Genomic DNA, 15,593 nt, shown 5'->3' with positions numbered 1-15,593 from the left:
CCGTGAAACCCATTAGAATGCTGCACGTGTGGGCCCGTGCGTTTTCATGCATTTCCACTACTTTGACCACATATTTGGAAATACAGACGCGCGACCGCGCACACACAAGAACACACGCACGGACGCACACACATATACACCCATATACACACACACACACACATACGGTGTCCGCCTTCACCCCCTTCCACCCTCATAAATAAATATGATTAAATTTCACCAGCAAGAAACAATCATCATCACCCTTGATGTCAATATGTGGCTAATATGCACATCACATGCAACCATCACGCGCGGGCTCGTGTTTCATACAGAAGGAGGGTTTCTTCGGTGTTCTGTGTGCTGTCCAGTTGCTAAGCAACCCAGAGAGCACTGATGCAGTTGTGGTGTTTCGAAGGCTATGTGCAGAGGCTCATTTAAAGGAGTATTGCCACCAGTGTGGTGTCAGAGAGAGAGAAAGAGAGAGAGAGAGAGAGAGAGAGAGAGAGAGAGAAAGAAAGAAAGAGAGAAAGAGAGAAAGAGAGAAAGAGAGAAAGAGAGAAAGAGAGAAAGAGAGAAAGAGAGAGAGGAGCAGACAGACCGATGTGCCTGCCCATGTTTGTGCAACACTTGAGAATCAATACGGATCTCTCGTCACCTGGGCACCAACATGTGATGGGTCATGAGCAGTGGGCTGCTGGCATCTCCTTTTCCTGTTTTTCGTCATCATCATAATCTCCATCATCCCCATGATCACGATCAAATCATTCAGGGCATGGGGACGTTGTTTTTAATACTACCCTTAGCAACAGTTACAATCAGAGCAAAGACCATGGTTCACCTGCCTGAAAGCTTTACAACATACGTTCACATCCAGAAACACTGTCCAAGAATTGCGCCTTATCCCATAATTGCTTGTTTTACTGTTTCTTAATGTGGGATTTATGGCATTGCTTCACAAGGGTTGATTTGATGATTTGATTTCAGATTCACTCTAGTCTGTGGGATCTGGTCCTTGAGGACTGATTGACCCTAAATAAGCGGTGAGTATTTAGACTGCCTCTGGGTCATCTTCATTGAGGCTGATAAAGTACACATTTGCACAAAAAAGTGTTAAAGCAGCTAATCTATATTAGTAGACAGCACACTGTCAGAGGTGTCAATAGCTGACCGCTTACTTTATCAGCAGCTCTTCTTGAGCCATCCTGATTCATTTGGACCTTCTTGATTCACTTGAAACTTTTTGATTCACTTGGATTTTCTGGTATTTGCCATTTAAGAGGTCATTCATTACCTTTCCATTTTCAGGTGTTGTGTTTATGTTATTCAATGATTTCAATAAAGTAAATACTAACAGTGTGGTAAAGAAATAAAGAAAACAATGCTGAAAAAATGTATTATGTATCAATTCAGAGCAGCCTTACATTACAAATGTCAAACAGTTGTTGAATCAGAATCAGAATTCGGTTTATTCACCATGTATGTTATACAAACACGGAATTTACTGTGGCAGGGAGGTGCAAACACTAAACATATACAAATCTTAAATTAAGTAAAGGTACAGAAGTTGAACTATTCCTAAGAACTAAACAATCTAAGAATAAAACAATTTCAACACACGATTAAAACCCACATCTCCTTGGTGGTTGTTCCACAGACCTATACGCTTGTGTTTTCCATCTTTTATAGGCCTTCCTGGTATTAGGGCCACAGCCAAGGTCAGAGGTTAGACGTCAGGGGTTCGGTGTGTAGGAGGGGCCAATTAGACAGTCTGCCAGAGGCCCCCCTCCCCCTGTCCCCCCCTCCCCCTGTCCCCCCCTCCCCCTGTCCCCCCCTCCAAGCACAATCCCCAGGGCTGGTGAAGCAACCTTCTGCTCTTCACTGGCCTTCCCATGGACACCCAATAAACAGCTAACCCCCACCTCCCCCCCCCCCCCCGCCCCGCCCCAACACACACACACACCACACACACGTACACACACACAAATCACATGTGCACACGCACATATACACACACATATACACCACGCACGCATGCGTACACACAAATACCATACATGAGCAGACACGAGCACATACACACACTCTCCCAGGGTCATCTGATCGCAGCACCTGGCTCAGTAACGGACCTCCACGGAGAGCCAGTTCAAGCTCGTGAGACACGCGTGTTCTCCCCTCTCTCCTTCCTCCCGGTTTATGACATGTTGCGTAATGCATGTAAGTTACTGGGTCACCCTTACTCCTCTGACATAAATAGTATCACATGCTTAATGCATTGCTGCCTTCCAGTCACCCCCAAGGTCTCTCCCTCCTGCCCCTAGTCTCTGCCAGTCGCTCGAATCACCTTCCGACATCACAGACCGCCTTCTCAGATATGCATGTACGCCCCGGAAACAATCATTTATATTTGTACTCTCCCCAACTTGTACGGACAGGAATGAATGTGCCGGACTGTGCTTTGCTGGTGATCTTGAATGTGCTTGTTGGGATGATGTAGTACACGGTTCCTTGCAAAAGCAACTCTCTTTCTCAGTAGCCTAACCTTCACACCCACCTTAAGATAATGTCAGCTGAAGGTTTCTGTTTCCTCTGGGTCTGCCTCATCACCCCCACTCCCCCTGGTCCTTCCATCCTTCCTTCCTCCCTCCTTCCCTTCCTCGCTCCCTCCCTCCCTCCTGTACTCTGTCCCACAACCTCAGACATACAGTACTGCAACAATGCTGTATCACATATTTTAAATCCCAGGTAAAGAGTCAAATAACCTAACTGAATCCCCTTCCCCAGAGTCAAATAACCTAAATGAATCCCCTCACCCTGAGTCAAATAACCTAACCGGATCCCCATCCCTTGAGTCAAAGAACTCATTAGCGTTGTTTAAGACTGAAAAACAGCCACAGAGTCACAGTGAATGGTACTGCAGAGGAATGATAGCCCAGTCACTTTAATCAATGTCATGAAAACTATTCATGCCTTGTCAAAATACAATTCACGCCATGGCGTGTTGCTTTGACGTGTGCCATGTCAACAGTGTTGGGAAAGTCACCAGACTCACTCTGTCTGGGGGTCTACAAATACGCCCATCAACTACCACAAGAAAAACGGTCGTTAACCGAAACATAAATTACATTCAATAGGACATTTCTTGTCTGCAGCTTGTTCCTGTTATTTGGTTAGTGAAGTCCAATGGGTCAAAAAGAAACAGTATATTTGAAAGAAGGGCAGGGAAAGAAAGGACGCGCGAGCCTTGATAGAGCATGGAAAGGAGTAGAGGGTAATGAACAAAATATGCAGAAAGGAAAACAACAAACCGCTGAATGCATTTCAGTCATCCATCAGAAGTCATGACGTCCCCGATAACATGGAATTCTACTCTCTCTTCCTGAAAATATGTGCACAGCAGCCCCAATCATTAAAACGGATAATGATACTTTGTAATATATTGTCCTCACGCAAAATGATGAACTCGTTTTGCTCTATTAAAATGCATGGTTTACCGTGTCTGCCTGGAAGTCGACAAAATAACAATTCGTTGTTCTCACTGGGAAACAAATGAATATTACGTCCCGTTGTCATTTTGGGATGTTACAACTTTTCCTCAAATCGCTTCTGCAGGCCTACTGTACACACTGACCCCCAACACACACACACACAGACACACATACACACACACACACACACACACACATGATTCTAAGGTGATTGACAATCTGAAGAACAGAATGCGGTTAGATACATGAGACTACCTGTGTCAGTGGTCATACAGGGGTGAACTATCCCATCTCCTTTCAGGCTGTTGGTGACTAACTACATCGAACTTTTATTCATTTAGCAGCCGTTTTTATAGGAAGCGACGAACAAATTAGCGCGAAAGTACAGCAGACGATCAAGGATTGGCAGTGCATAGTTCTGCAGTATTTTTTGTGGTCCAAGTCAAGGAACCAGTGGCGGTTCTACACAAATTTTACTGGGGGGGCCAAGGGGGGGGGGCAGTGTTTAATCATAGGGGCACATAAACAGAAACAAATGATATTTAAACATTAAATACTTTAATTTAGCTTTACATTAAAACCATACAAACGGTTCTGGCTCTCCCTCTTCCAGCTCCTCAGCTCTCTCAATACCTTGATATGTTTCTCTCACTTTTTTATTTACTGGGGCAAAAAAGGTTGCAATGTCCCTTCCTTGTTTCATGATGACTACTAGAAGAAGAAAAACGTGTAAAAACAAAACCAAAAAACACGTTTATTTGGATTTTTATTCAGTCAGCTCAGGGGGGGCCACAGGGGGGGCCAGGGGCATTTTCACAGGGGAACTGGCCCCTGTAGGCCCCCGTGTAGAAACGCGCCTGCAAGGAACAGTCAGTGTTTACTTTTACATCGCAAAGTATCTTAGCTAAGGTGCTGCCAAAAACATAAAAAAAGGAAAACCACAGTGCTATGTGCTGCCCCGGAACACTAATGTGTCCTCTACGCCAGGAGAGAAGACATATCACTGTCACATAGACTGCTCCAAAATTAGCTGCGATGAGTCCTGGCCCAACACTCCATGCTAAATATTGTACCAGCGGTGGAGCCGCACAAGGAGAAACAGATGATGGATGTCTATATCCTAGCCTCTCTTTACACAACCTCTTCACTCTCAACGTATTAACATTTAGTTACAACTCCGTGTAACACACTCATGGCATTAATTCAATACACATGAATAATTAAGTGTTCGTAAAGGGCAAGCAAAAGGGTAATCTTCGCAATGGCCCATCGTTATTGAACCATATTCTGGGTGGCTGTTATCATGTTGCTGGGCCAGCGACAGTAGAGCACACTGACTAATTCAGGACGTGGTAATTTCACCCAATGTTGCAAACGCAGACGTGCACGCCCCCATGCACACACAAACTCACGCACGTACGCACGCTTGTCAACACTTAACAGTAACATGCGTACAAGAACATGCACACACACACACACACACACAGAGTGTGTGTGTCTGCCTGAGAACAATCTGGGGTTGGCCTACAGACTCAGATGAACAGACAGTGGACTGATGTCTGAATTCTCAGCTGTTGTGTTTACTTAAGCAATCTGCTGGATAATCATCAGTGAAGTGTCAGGTCTGGGTGAGTGTGTGTGTGTGCGTGTGTGTGTGTGTGTGTGTGCGTGTGTGTGTGTGCGTGTGTGTGTGTGCATGTGCGTGTGTGTGTGTGTGTGCGTGTGCGTGTGCGTGTGCGTGTGCGTGTGCGTGTGTGTGTGTGTGTGTGTGTGCGTGTGTGTGTGTGTGTGTGTGTGCGCGCATATCGTGTGTGCATGTCACGGACATCCCTTGTTCTCCCACTTTATCTTCACCGAGCTGATATCCAGCCAGCCGGTCTTTATCGAACATCTTGGGAATGTCTTCCTGAGAGGGACGAGACCGAGAGCGCCTCTCCGCAGGCGTCTCGTGAAGCCTGCGCTCTCCCTCTGCCAAGCAGCGCGGAGCCATCGGCGCTCGCTTCTGGAATCAGAGGAAAATCAACAGAAAATAACACAGGTTTGATGATCCCCCCCCCCCCCCTCTTTGCTCTGAGATCAAACGCACTGTATCTTGCTTCCTGTAAAGCGTCAAGAGCCACAACACACAGACATGCGCTTTGTAAAATAACTAAACAATGGAAGTCAGACAGATGTTGTTTCCCAAAGTAAACCCTGTGAGGAATTATTACTATATATCAAATGTGTGAAGCCGTCCGTAAACAGAGGTACGCCGGCCTGCTAGCCTATCTGTATTCCGCGTGTGATTTCAACACGGAACCCCTTGCGAGAAAGGGTTAATGAATTCCTCACACAGATAGATATTGCCATGGAAACAGCTGCGTGAGTGCTTGTGTTCGGCACACACAGGAGAAGACACAACAAAGCTTCTAGAGGTGTTTTAAAATTCACAGAGCCAAGCCTTTCCAGCACACATTGCTGCATTTAAGAAGAAAAAGAAAAACTAAAAAAAAACTAAAAAACAAATGGCACCAGCCATAGATTGAGGCCCAGCCACCTTGCATCCTCTAGTCTACTGTCTCTCCCCCTCCCCCTCCCCCCCCCCTCCTCCTCCTCTTCCTCCTCCTCCTCCTCCTCCTCCTCCTCCTCCTACCCCTCTCCTTATCTCACTCTCTTTGAGATTCCGGAAAGAGCAACTGGAATTGAAACTGCATGGGGGATCGCCACAGAGATACTATGTGTGCATTCATAAATAAGCCCCGGCCAATAGCAAGGCAGAGTGGACATTATGCTGTCCCCCGTGGTCTCTGGGTGTTTCATGTGCTGTAACATTACAGACTGGACACGTCAAGGCACAACGACAACAACAGCCTGCTTGGCTTGATTCAGACCATGTGAGGAAGGACACATGTCTTGGAGGACCTTAATGATGCACTGTTTACACACGCACACACACACACACACACACACACACACACGCACACACACACACACAAACCCACTGCACTTTATTACTCTTTAACTTGACGGATACCCCTAATGGCTACATTCTAAATAAATCATAGTGTTTTCTTCAGTCTAATCTGGGTAAAGTAAAAAAATAAAATAAAACGTCAAAGCATATTTAAAAATTTTGAATTTGCACAACGAGTAAATGAATGGCAGGAATGACTAAATGCTGACATGGAGTAGTTTTACTCCAAACATGAGCTTCCACTGTGTCTCAGCACAGGAAAAATTGGTTCTTTCAGTGCCATTAGCTACCCCCCTTTGCCAATGGCAAGTCAATAACATCTCTGGCTGCACAAATGGGCTTTTATGCTTGGGTCTGCAAATTTAACTGTATAGGTTGGTTTAACAGCATTCACCATTGGCACTCAGACATTGTAGCAAAATAACTGTGTTTAGAGATTCATAAATATTTTGAGATGCGTTTAAAAGCCTTTCAGGTCCGCAGGGACTGCTAATGTTTGGCATGGCGTGGAACTCTAGGTGAGTGAGAGGGGACATGATGTTCTTTGTGAAACCCCTTGCCCTCTGGTGACTCTCAGAGCTCGCTGTGCTTTGGAAAGTGAGGACTAAATCTCCTTCATCAGGCCCCGCCTCTCCACAGCCCCCTCATACACACTCCCCCAGCCCTCCATACACACTCCCCCAGCCCTCCATACACACTCCCCTAACCCTCCATACACACTCCCCCAGCCCTCCATACACACTCCCCTAACCCTCCATACACACTCCCCCAGCCCTCCATACACACTCCCCCAGCCCTCCATACACACTCCCCCAGGCCTCCATACACACTCCCCTTGCCCTCCATACACACTCCACCAGCCCTCCATACACACTCCACCAGCCCTCCATACACACTCCCCCAGCCCTCCATACACACTCCCCCAGCCCTCCATACACACTCCCCTAACCCTCCATACACACTCCCCCAACCCTCCACACACACTCCCCTAACCCTCCATACACACTCCCCCAACCCTCCACACACACTCCCCCAGCCCTCCATACACACTCCCCCAGGCCTCCATGTGTCTTGTGAAAAAAAACAAGGATGCCTCGATGTGTTTTAAGGGGTTATTTAGATTTATCAAAAACATTGAATGTATGGATTGAGGATGTGAGAGGGACACAGTTGTCGTTTCACTGGTTTAGTGTGAAAAAAAAGACTGATGGCCTTAGAGCATGTCTCAGCACCGCCACATTCATCACTCATGGACATACAAGCTCAAAAGCAAAGTAAGACAGGCATACAGTGCACACACACACACCACACACACACACACTCACGTACACACAAAATGACTGTTTTTCATCTGTCTTTTCCCCCCAGAAGATATCAAATATCGATCGCAATCAGTGAAGAAGTGTCCCAATTTCACCGTGGATCAGTCCGTTCATGACATCATTTCCGCCCGCCACGTCCGCCGTGAGACACCTGGTGATGTCTGTGTTTGTGTCCGACCAGGTGAAGGAGGAAGGGACGAATTTCAGCATCCGCCTTCATCGCGTTACAGTTGACATTCGATGCATTTAGCAGACGCTTTTATCCAAAGCGAAGTCGGGCATATTGAAAGTACAGCAGAAGGATGGGAAATGCATAGTTCTAACAATATTTCAACGTTCAGAATCAAGGAAAGGTCGGTATTTACCAGGCACAGCGCAGAGTAACCACATCTTAGCTCCCAGGCGAGCTGGTCCACGCACACGGGGGGTGAACTCAGGGGATGTATAATTACAGAGCTTCAGGCTGGACAGAAGGGGTTAATCGTTCCCCGGGATTCCTGTCGGGATTCCGTCCTCACGTGGGAATTGTTAATTGACAGGGCCGCTCATTTCCACGGCTACTCACAAGATGAGGCGGCTAGCGAGGGTTTATCAGGAACAGAGACGAGATGCTCACTGACTTTGCATGCCAGGTATGACGTGATTACCAGTGACGATTATCACACGTTAATTATCAACATCATTAACTTTTTATTGAGATAACGATGGTATCGGTTTGTCAAGCAGACCTACAGATGGTTCCAGGCGGTCTGTTCAAAAATATTGTTTGAGTTCCAAGCGCATCTTATTTTACTGTTATTGACTGTTTGTATTTTGTTTTTACTATGTATTTTATGGTGTCTTTTTTTTTTTTTGCTTTTGTTCGGCACCTCGGTCAGCCTTTGCTGTGTTAGAGTGTGCTTTATAAATAAAATGTACTTACTTACTTACTACTTACTTACACTTCGTTTTCCCCCAGGCTAAACAAGCTGTACAGGGGTCAGAAGGTCAACTCACGTCCCAATAACCCAGGACAGACAGATACTTCTGTTGGTATTGTCCGTACATGCCGTTGGATGAGATCATTGCTATTAAGTACGACGTCTGTAGGGGTGAATGACTCCAGTTGTAAATTCAAACGGATTCAACTGCGGTTGTTCACGAGTCACCTTCTAAATTTATAGCCCTTCAAGGTTACCTCAACGCACGTATTGGGTCATAACTTCTTATAACCTCGTCAACAACACCATGCATAAGGACGCTGTTCTGGTCTCTTTGTGAGAGTCCAAGACAGCCCAAGTAATGGGGGGTCAGGTGGCTGAGCGGTTAGGGAATCTGGCTTGTAATCAGAAAGTTGCTGGTTCGATTCCCTGCCGTGCTAAATGACGTTTTGTCCTTGGGCAAGGCGCTTCACCCTACCTGCCTCGGGGAGAATGTCCCTGTACTTACTGTGAGTCGCTATGGATACGAGCGTCTGATAAATGACCAAATATGAATGTGATGTCACATCCCTCCAAAAACCACAACCTTCCTTGGCTCAGAGGAGACCTGAACAGCAGACATGTGCAACACTGTTAGGAACAATGCCTGAAACATTTGAAATACATTTGACACACATTCTAACAGCAGGACTGGACAGCCACACTGGGAAAGGTCACAGTCCAGGACAAAAGATCACCAGTCCAGGACAATCAATCCACTGAACAATCTGCTGGTAGGTGACATCACGCAGGAGAGATGATCTCCGAGTATGGAACACCCTCAGTATCTCACATATCTGAGTACGTAACACCTGCCCACAGGAAAGATCATCTTCAGGAACGTGATGTCATCACGCAGGAGATCAACACATCCCGGCACCTGACGTCATGACAGGACAGATCATGTCCGGGCGCGTGATGTCACACAGTGATGTCACACAGTGATGTCACAGAGCTCATGTCCCTGTCCATGTCCCTGTCTCCCCTGTGAGCTCAGCTATATTTGGAGACGTTACTCAGGAGTGACACACTTTTCACATTTCTCCGTGGGCGCTGTGGAAGCGGTGGGGGGGGGGGGGTGGGGAGAGGAAATGGGCGGGGGTGCCGGGCGTCGGGGGGGGGGGGCCGGGGGGGGGGGGGGGGGGGGGGGCTATCTACCACGGTCAGCTGGACACGTCCGGGCAGCAGCGCCTCTTGTTCGTCGCCAAGGTTTCTAAATGAATTGAGACGGATGCTGTTTCGACCCCGGCGAGCCGCTGCACTCTGCAAGAGTCATTGGCTACATTCATAGTAGTCTGATCAATACATGGATAGATCGGATGAGAGACAAGGGGGGGGGGGGGGGGTCCGTTAAACAGGCCTTCTCTCTCCTATAATACCTGATAACAGATGATTCATTCATGTGACAAGGCGATGCAGAGCACAGATGGATTACACTAAACAGTCACAGCCCTTGCTGGCCCCGGCTAGCATACCGATTAGCAGCAGAGAGCAAACATGAATAAAACTGCTTAGTGGAAGTACCAGATCTTCGTTAAAACTCCCCTAAAGCGCAGTCTTAACAGTAACAAACATTCCGAGTGAGAGATCCATTCACACTCAATCAAACTAACAGCCTTCCAAATGTCCCCTGACACTGCACTGTATGCATGCCGTTGGTGATGGGAATTAAATCCTGCTGGAACAGTGTTTAATATTAATAACAACACAGTGCCGCGACACGGTGAAGATTGAAACAGATGGTGTTTCTTAATCCATCAATGTTTTGGGGAAGGTGTGATATTATGTGGATGTAAGGAGGAACACAAGGCTTTCTGCCTACACCTGCTTTGTGATTACTCTGAGACCTGGGGCTGTAGCCACAGCATGCACCAGCCTGATCTACCCTGTCCTGCCCAGAGCACATTCTTTCTGGCGGCCTCCCCCCCCCCCCCCCCCCCCCACAATAATTATTTGTATGATTAGCAGACTCAAAATAAATCGCTCCTAGAAAAAGAATTGTTTTCTAAATAATGACTTTGTCAACTCGACATTAGAACCATACGCTTCTGATCCTCCCGGTCTCTCTGTACACTGTCTATGTACTGCATCTGTATCAAAGTCTACTAAAGGACTAACACATAACGGGTAATGCAAAACCGTTAGAAGAACCTAGGAATCATGTGTACGTTGAACAGCTGGAGAGTTAAAACATATGGTGGGAATGGTAACTGCATACTGTAGTCGACAACCAATTATCATGAAATTGTACCCAATAAATCCTACCCAAGACATTAAACCGTACCTAATAAATCGTAGCCAAGACCGAATACACCCCCCCACACTCCAGACCATGCACCCCCCACACACACCCCTGCACCCCCCCCCCCCCCCCCCCCCCCCATCCCCCATCCCGGTCCATGAAGAGTTCCGCCGCATTAATCTAACTGCCTCCCAGTCCTGGAACACCAGCACCTTGCATGAGGTCAATTAGGCCCCTACAGATAAATCACTCTGCATAATACTGTTATGAAAATAGTAGAGTGCAGTTTGGTCAATGTTTACTCTGCATAGGTGCGCCGGGCAAAAGGTGAGAGTCGTTTAGAGACATTAAAGGAGAGGTGGGGGCAGTGTCCTCCTCAAGGTTGGGAGAGAAAAAGATGGAAAATGTCACTCTGATGGAGTTCCTGCTTGCTTACAGTCATTCGGAGAGCTACAACCTCAGAGGTTTTCTATGGAAATGTGGCCGGCTGCTGTTGGCTGGTGCAGTATAACAGGACAGCAGTCTGCACAGTGCACCTGTCTACGTACAGTACAGGAGTCTGTGTATGAGACAGTCTACACACAGGAAAGCTGTATATATGCAACACAGACGTCTATAAAGCAGTCTACGTACAGCACAGGAATCTGCGTACAATACATCTACACCATACATCTACACCACACATCTACCCCAGACATCTACCCCAGACATCTACACCACACATCTACCCCAGATATCTACACCACACATCTACCCCAGACATCTACACCACACATCTACCCCACACATCTACCCCACACATCTACACCACACATCTACACCACACATCTACACCACACATCTACCCCAGACATCTACCCCACACATCTCCCCCACACATCTACACCAAATATCTACCCCACACATCTACCCCACAGATCTACCCTACACGGCAGAGACTGTCCGAGGCAGGAAGGAGCCGAGAGGCCTGTGTTCCTGACCGGGCAGGACCCAGAGAGGCCTGTGTTCCTGACCGGGCAGGACCCAGAGAGGCCTGTGTTCCTGCTCGCTACAGGACTCTTGTTAAGTCATTACTGTAACGAGGAAAGCCATCAGGTCTCTGACGATGAATAGGAATTATTTTCGCCACGGCAGAAACGGCCTGTGGAACAAAACTCAAATCAGAATGTACTCACCCTCGACTCATCTGTTGTCTGTCTGTCTAATCCGCCTTTCTTATGTTTCTGTCTGTCTGTCTCATCCATCAGTCTACTTGTCTGTCTGTGACTGAACTACAGAATATGGATTACCTTTTGATGTAGGAAACAACGACTCTTGATGATCTCACAAAACTCCAGCACTAAACCAGCAGCCCTGAGCCCTTAGCTGTCTGAGCCTGACATCCTCCCTGGTAACATGCAACATGTTTACCTAATTCCATATTGTACGTCTGCCCAGTTGCCTGGGGAGACAGTTCTGTTTGCTTAACCAGGTTAACTCCCTCCAGCAGGAAGTACCTCTCGTCAGCTCCGCTGGGACGCCCTGCTCCTGCCTGCCTCCTCCTGCCTGCCTCCTGCCTGTCTCCTGCCTGCCTCCTGCCTCCTGCCTCCTGCCTGCCTCCTGCCTCCTGCCTCCTGCCTCCTGCCTCCTGCCTGCCTCCTGCCTGCCTCCTGCCTGCCTCCTGCCTGTCTCCTGCCTCCTGCCTCCTGCCTGCCTCCTGCCTGCCTCCTGCCTCCTGCCTGCCTCCTGCCTCCTGCCTGCCTCCTGCCTCCTGCCTGCCTCCTGCCTGCCTCCTGCCTCCTGCCTCCTGCCTGCCTCCTGCCTCCTGCCTCCTGCCTCCTGCCTCCTGCCTCCTGCCTGCCTCCTGCCTCCTGCCTCCTGCCTGCCTCCTGCCTCCTGCCTGTCTCCTGCCTCCTGCCTCCTGCCTGCCTCCTGCCTCCTGCCTGCCTCCTGCCTGCCTCCTGCCTCCTGCCTCCTGCCTGCCTCCTGCCTGCCTCCTGCCTCCTGCCTGTCTCCTGCCTGCCTCCAAACTCTTCGCAGGCCGCTGCTCTGAGTTAAACTGGTTTGGGAATCTCCCTCCAGGTTTGCCTCGGCATTCGGCCGTGCCCTCCCTGAACTGTCTGTGTTTGATGTTACGACAATGGAGGAGGATTATAAAACCAACAACAACAACCTCACACAGCGTGCAGGATAGCGTAGCCTTGCTAGCTCACTGCTTCAGGGTTCCTTGGAGGTTTGTCCACGTGCCGTCGATTTGTGGTTTCTGGCCTGGGTGGTCCGAGACACAGTGCTTTCCCTGCAGGAACAGCTGGGATGCCCCCCACAGGGGGATGTGGGGGGCGAGGAGGGGGGGGCGGGGGGAGGGGCTGGGGGCTCAGCCAAGGGATCTGGCAAGCTTCAGAGCATCTGCGCTACACTGTTGAAGGTGGCCTCGCAAAGACGAGGAATCGTTTATCAGATTTACACAGCGCACATTCATTTGATATTTCTGTTTGCCCTTTGGGGGGGAAAAACTGGAAGAGAAATGACCTGGGCTCTTTTTTTTCCTCTCCTTCATTTTTACTTTCTGTCTTTCTGTCATATTTTTAGAAGAGATCCATCCACGCCAATCAACCGCCGAACGACTTATTCCTGAAATGAGCACATACGCACACAAAACACAGACAAAACACAACACACACGTGCACACACACAGTCACTCATTCCTATACTGTGGGGATTCTTCCCAGAGATGGTCAGCGTTGAATTAGACTCACTTGGAGGCTGATTATGCAGTCTTCCGTAACACAGCCTTCAGTGGCCACTAATTTAGAAGCAGAATAGTCCCTGGGGCTCATGCCTGCTTTATTTGGCCTATACTGTATACACTCACATATAGATGAATCATCTCATATTTAAAGACACAGACTGTGAAGCCATGGGCAGGTCCTGTCAGGTCAAGGTTCACAATTCTCCACTGTCTCTTATTGATGCTCTCTCTCTCTCTCTCTCTCTCTCCTCTCTCTCTCTCTCTCTCTCTCTCTCTCTCTCTGTCTCTCTCTCTCTTTCTCTCTCTCTCTCTCTCTCTCTCTCTCTCTCTCTCTCTCTCTCTCTCTCTCTCTCTCTCTCTCTCTCTTTGTCTCTCTCTCTCTTTCTGTACTATTTGTATCTCTTGTACTATTTGTATTTTTTTTTATATTTGGCTACTTTATATCTTATTTTATATTTTGTATTAGGTAGACTTGTACCTTTAGTATAGTTAGACCCCATATTAAAGTTTTAGGATTCCTATATGTTTAATGTATGCACCTTCCTGCCAAAGTAAATTCCTTGTCTGTGCAAACTTTCATGGCGAATAAAACCTTTTCTGATTCTTCTCTCTCTTTCTCTCTTTCTCTCTTTCTCTCTTTCTCTCTTTCTCTCTTTCTCTTTCTCTCTCTCTCTCTCTCTCTCTCTCTCTCTCTCTCTCTCTCTCTCTCTCTCTCTCTCTCTCCTTCCTTCTCTCTCTCCCGCCGTCTCTCTCTCTCTCCCGTACAGAACCGACTCAGGATGCAGGCAGCCCGAGCCCTCCTCTCGCGGTGTCAAACCAAATGTAAACTAATCTGTCAACCTAAATGTGCAGAGCCCAGTATTCTGTGTGTCTGAGCCGCCCCGGGTGCTCTCCCAGATAAAGCAGAGTGGAAGTAAGCGTCGACTCTGGGGTCGGAACCGCAGAAAAAAAAAAAAGGAATAAAAGGGTGGGCTATGTACTAGCAGAGCAAGCAGATATTCAGATAAGGGAGAAGGAAAGCGAGAGAGAGACAGAGAGAGAGAGAAGGAAAGGGTGGAGGTTGGGTGGGTTTGGGTGGAAGATGGATGGAGCTCAGATGGTTGATGAGATCTGGTAGTCTTCCACACAGGATGTGCTGGGTGTCACCCCAAACGGCCCCACTTCTGCACTCTTCACAGGTTCACAACTGAGAGATTAGACACTTTCAAACGGTGCATCATCTGGTAAAGCTTTATGACTAAATACTGATTTCCCTTTACGAAACCAAACTGTTGACTTTGAAACGTGACACATTTGTGCCTTCTGATGCTGTCTGGCTGGAAGGAGAAGTCCCTCTGGGGGGAAGACAGCAGTGATCACTGCAGATGCGTACAGTCCCCTGGGAGGGCTCTGCTCTCGCGCTTCCTGGACCTCCCTGCAGAGGTCACCTCAGGATCCAGGGGTCAGACACCCTTGTGACCTTCACTGATTTGCACGCACACACACACACACACTCACACACTCACACACACACACACACACACTCATGCTAACAAACACACACACACACCCACACACACGCACACATACTGTGTTGTTCTTGTCTGCACGGGGAGGCAAGGTTGGGACTGTGCTGGGACACGTAGGGTGACACGTCACATTGTCGAAACGTGTCAACGCTTAAGAGAGCAGATTGGGTCCCAGTCTGGCTGAAAGTTGCGCTTCTGATAAACAGACACAGCAACATGTTCCAGTCATGTCCTCCAGAGCACTGCTGTCTGCGCCACAGTCAAACTAATATTCAACCCTATCGTTTTGCCTTCATGTTTCGTGTCTGTGTTGCGTTCGATATCCTCTCATTAGGGATACGCAGACGATCCCCTTGGACAGTGTTCTCCAGACTGTATGGTACTTATCCCTCCATGGTTGAGTCGGGGAGACAC

Source organism: Osmerus eperlanus, chromosome 19, assembly GCF_963692335.1.
Source record: "Osmerus eperlanus chromosome 19, fOsmEpe2.1, whole genome shotgun sequence".
NCBI classification, from domain to species: domain Eukaryota; kingdom Metazoa; phylum Chordata; class Actinopteri; order Osmeriformes; family Osmeridae; genus Osmerus; species Osmerus eperlanus.
Note: the sequence above shows the minus strand (reverse complement) of the source record.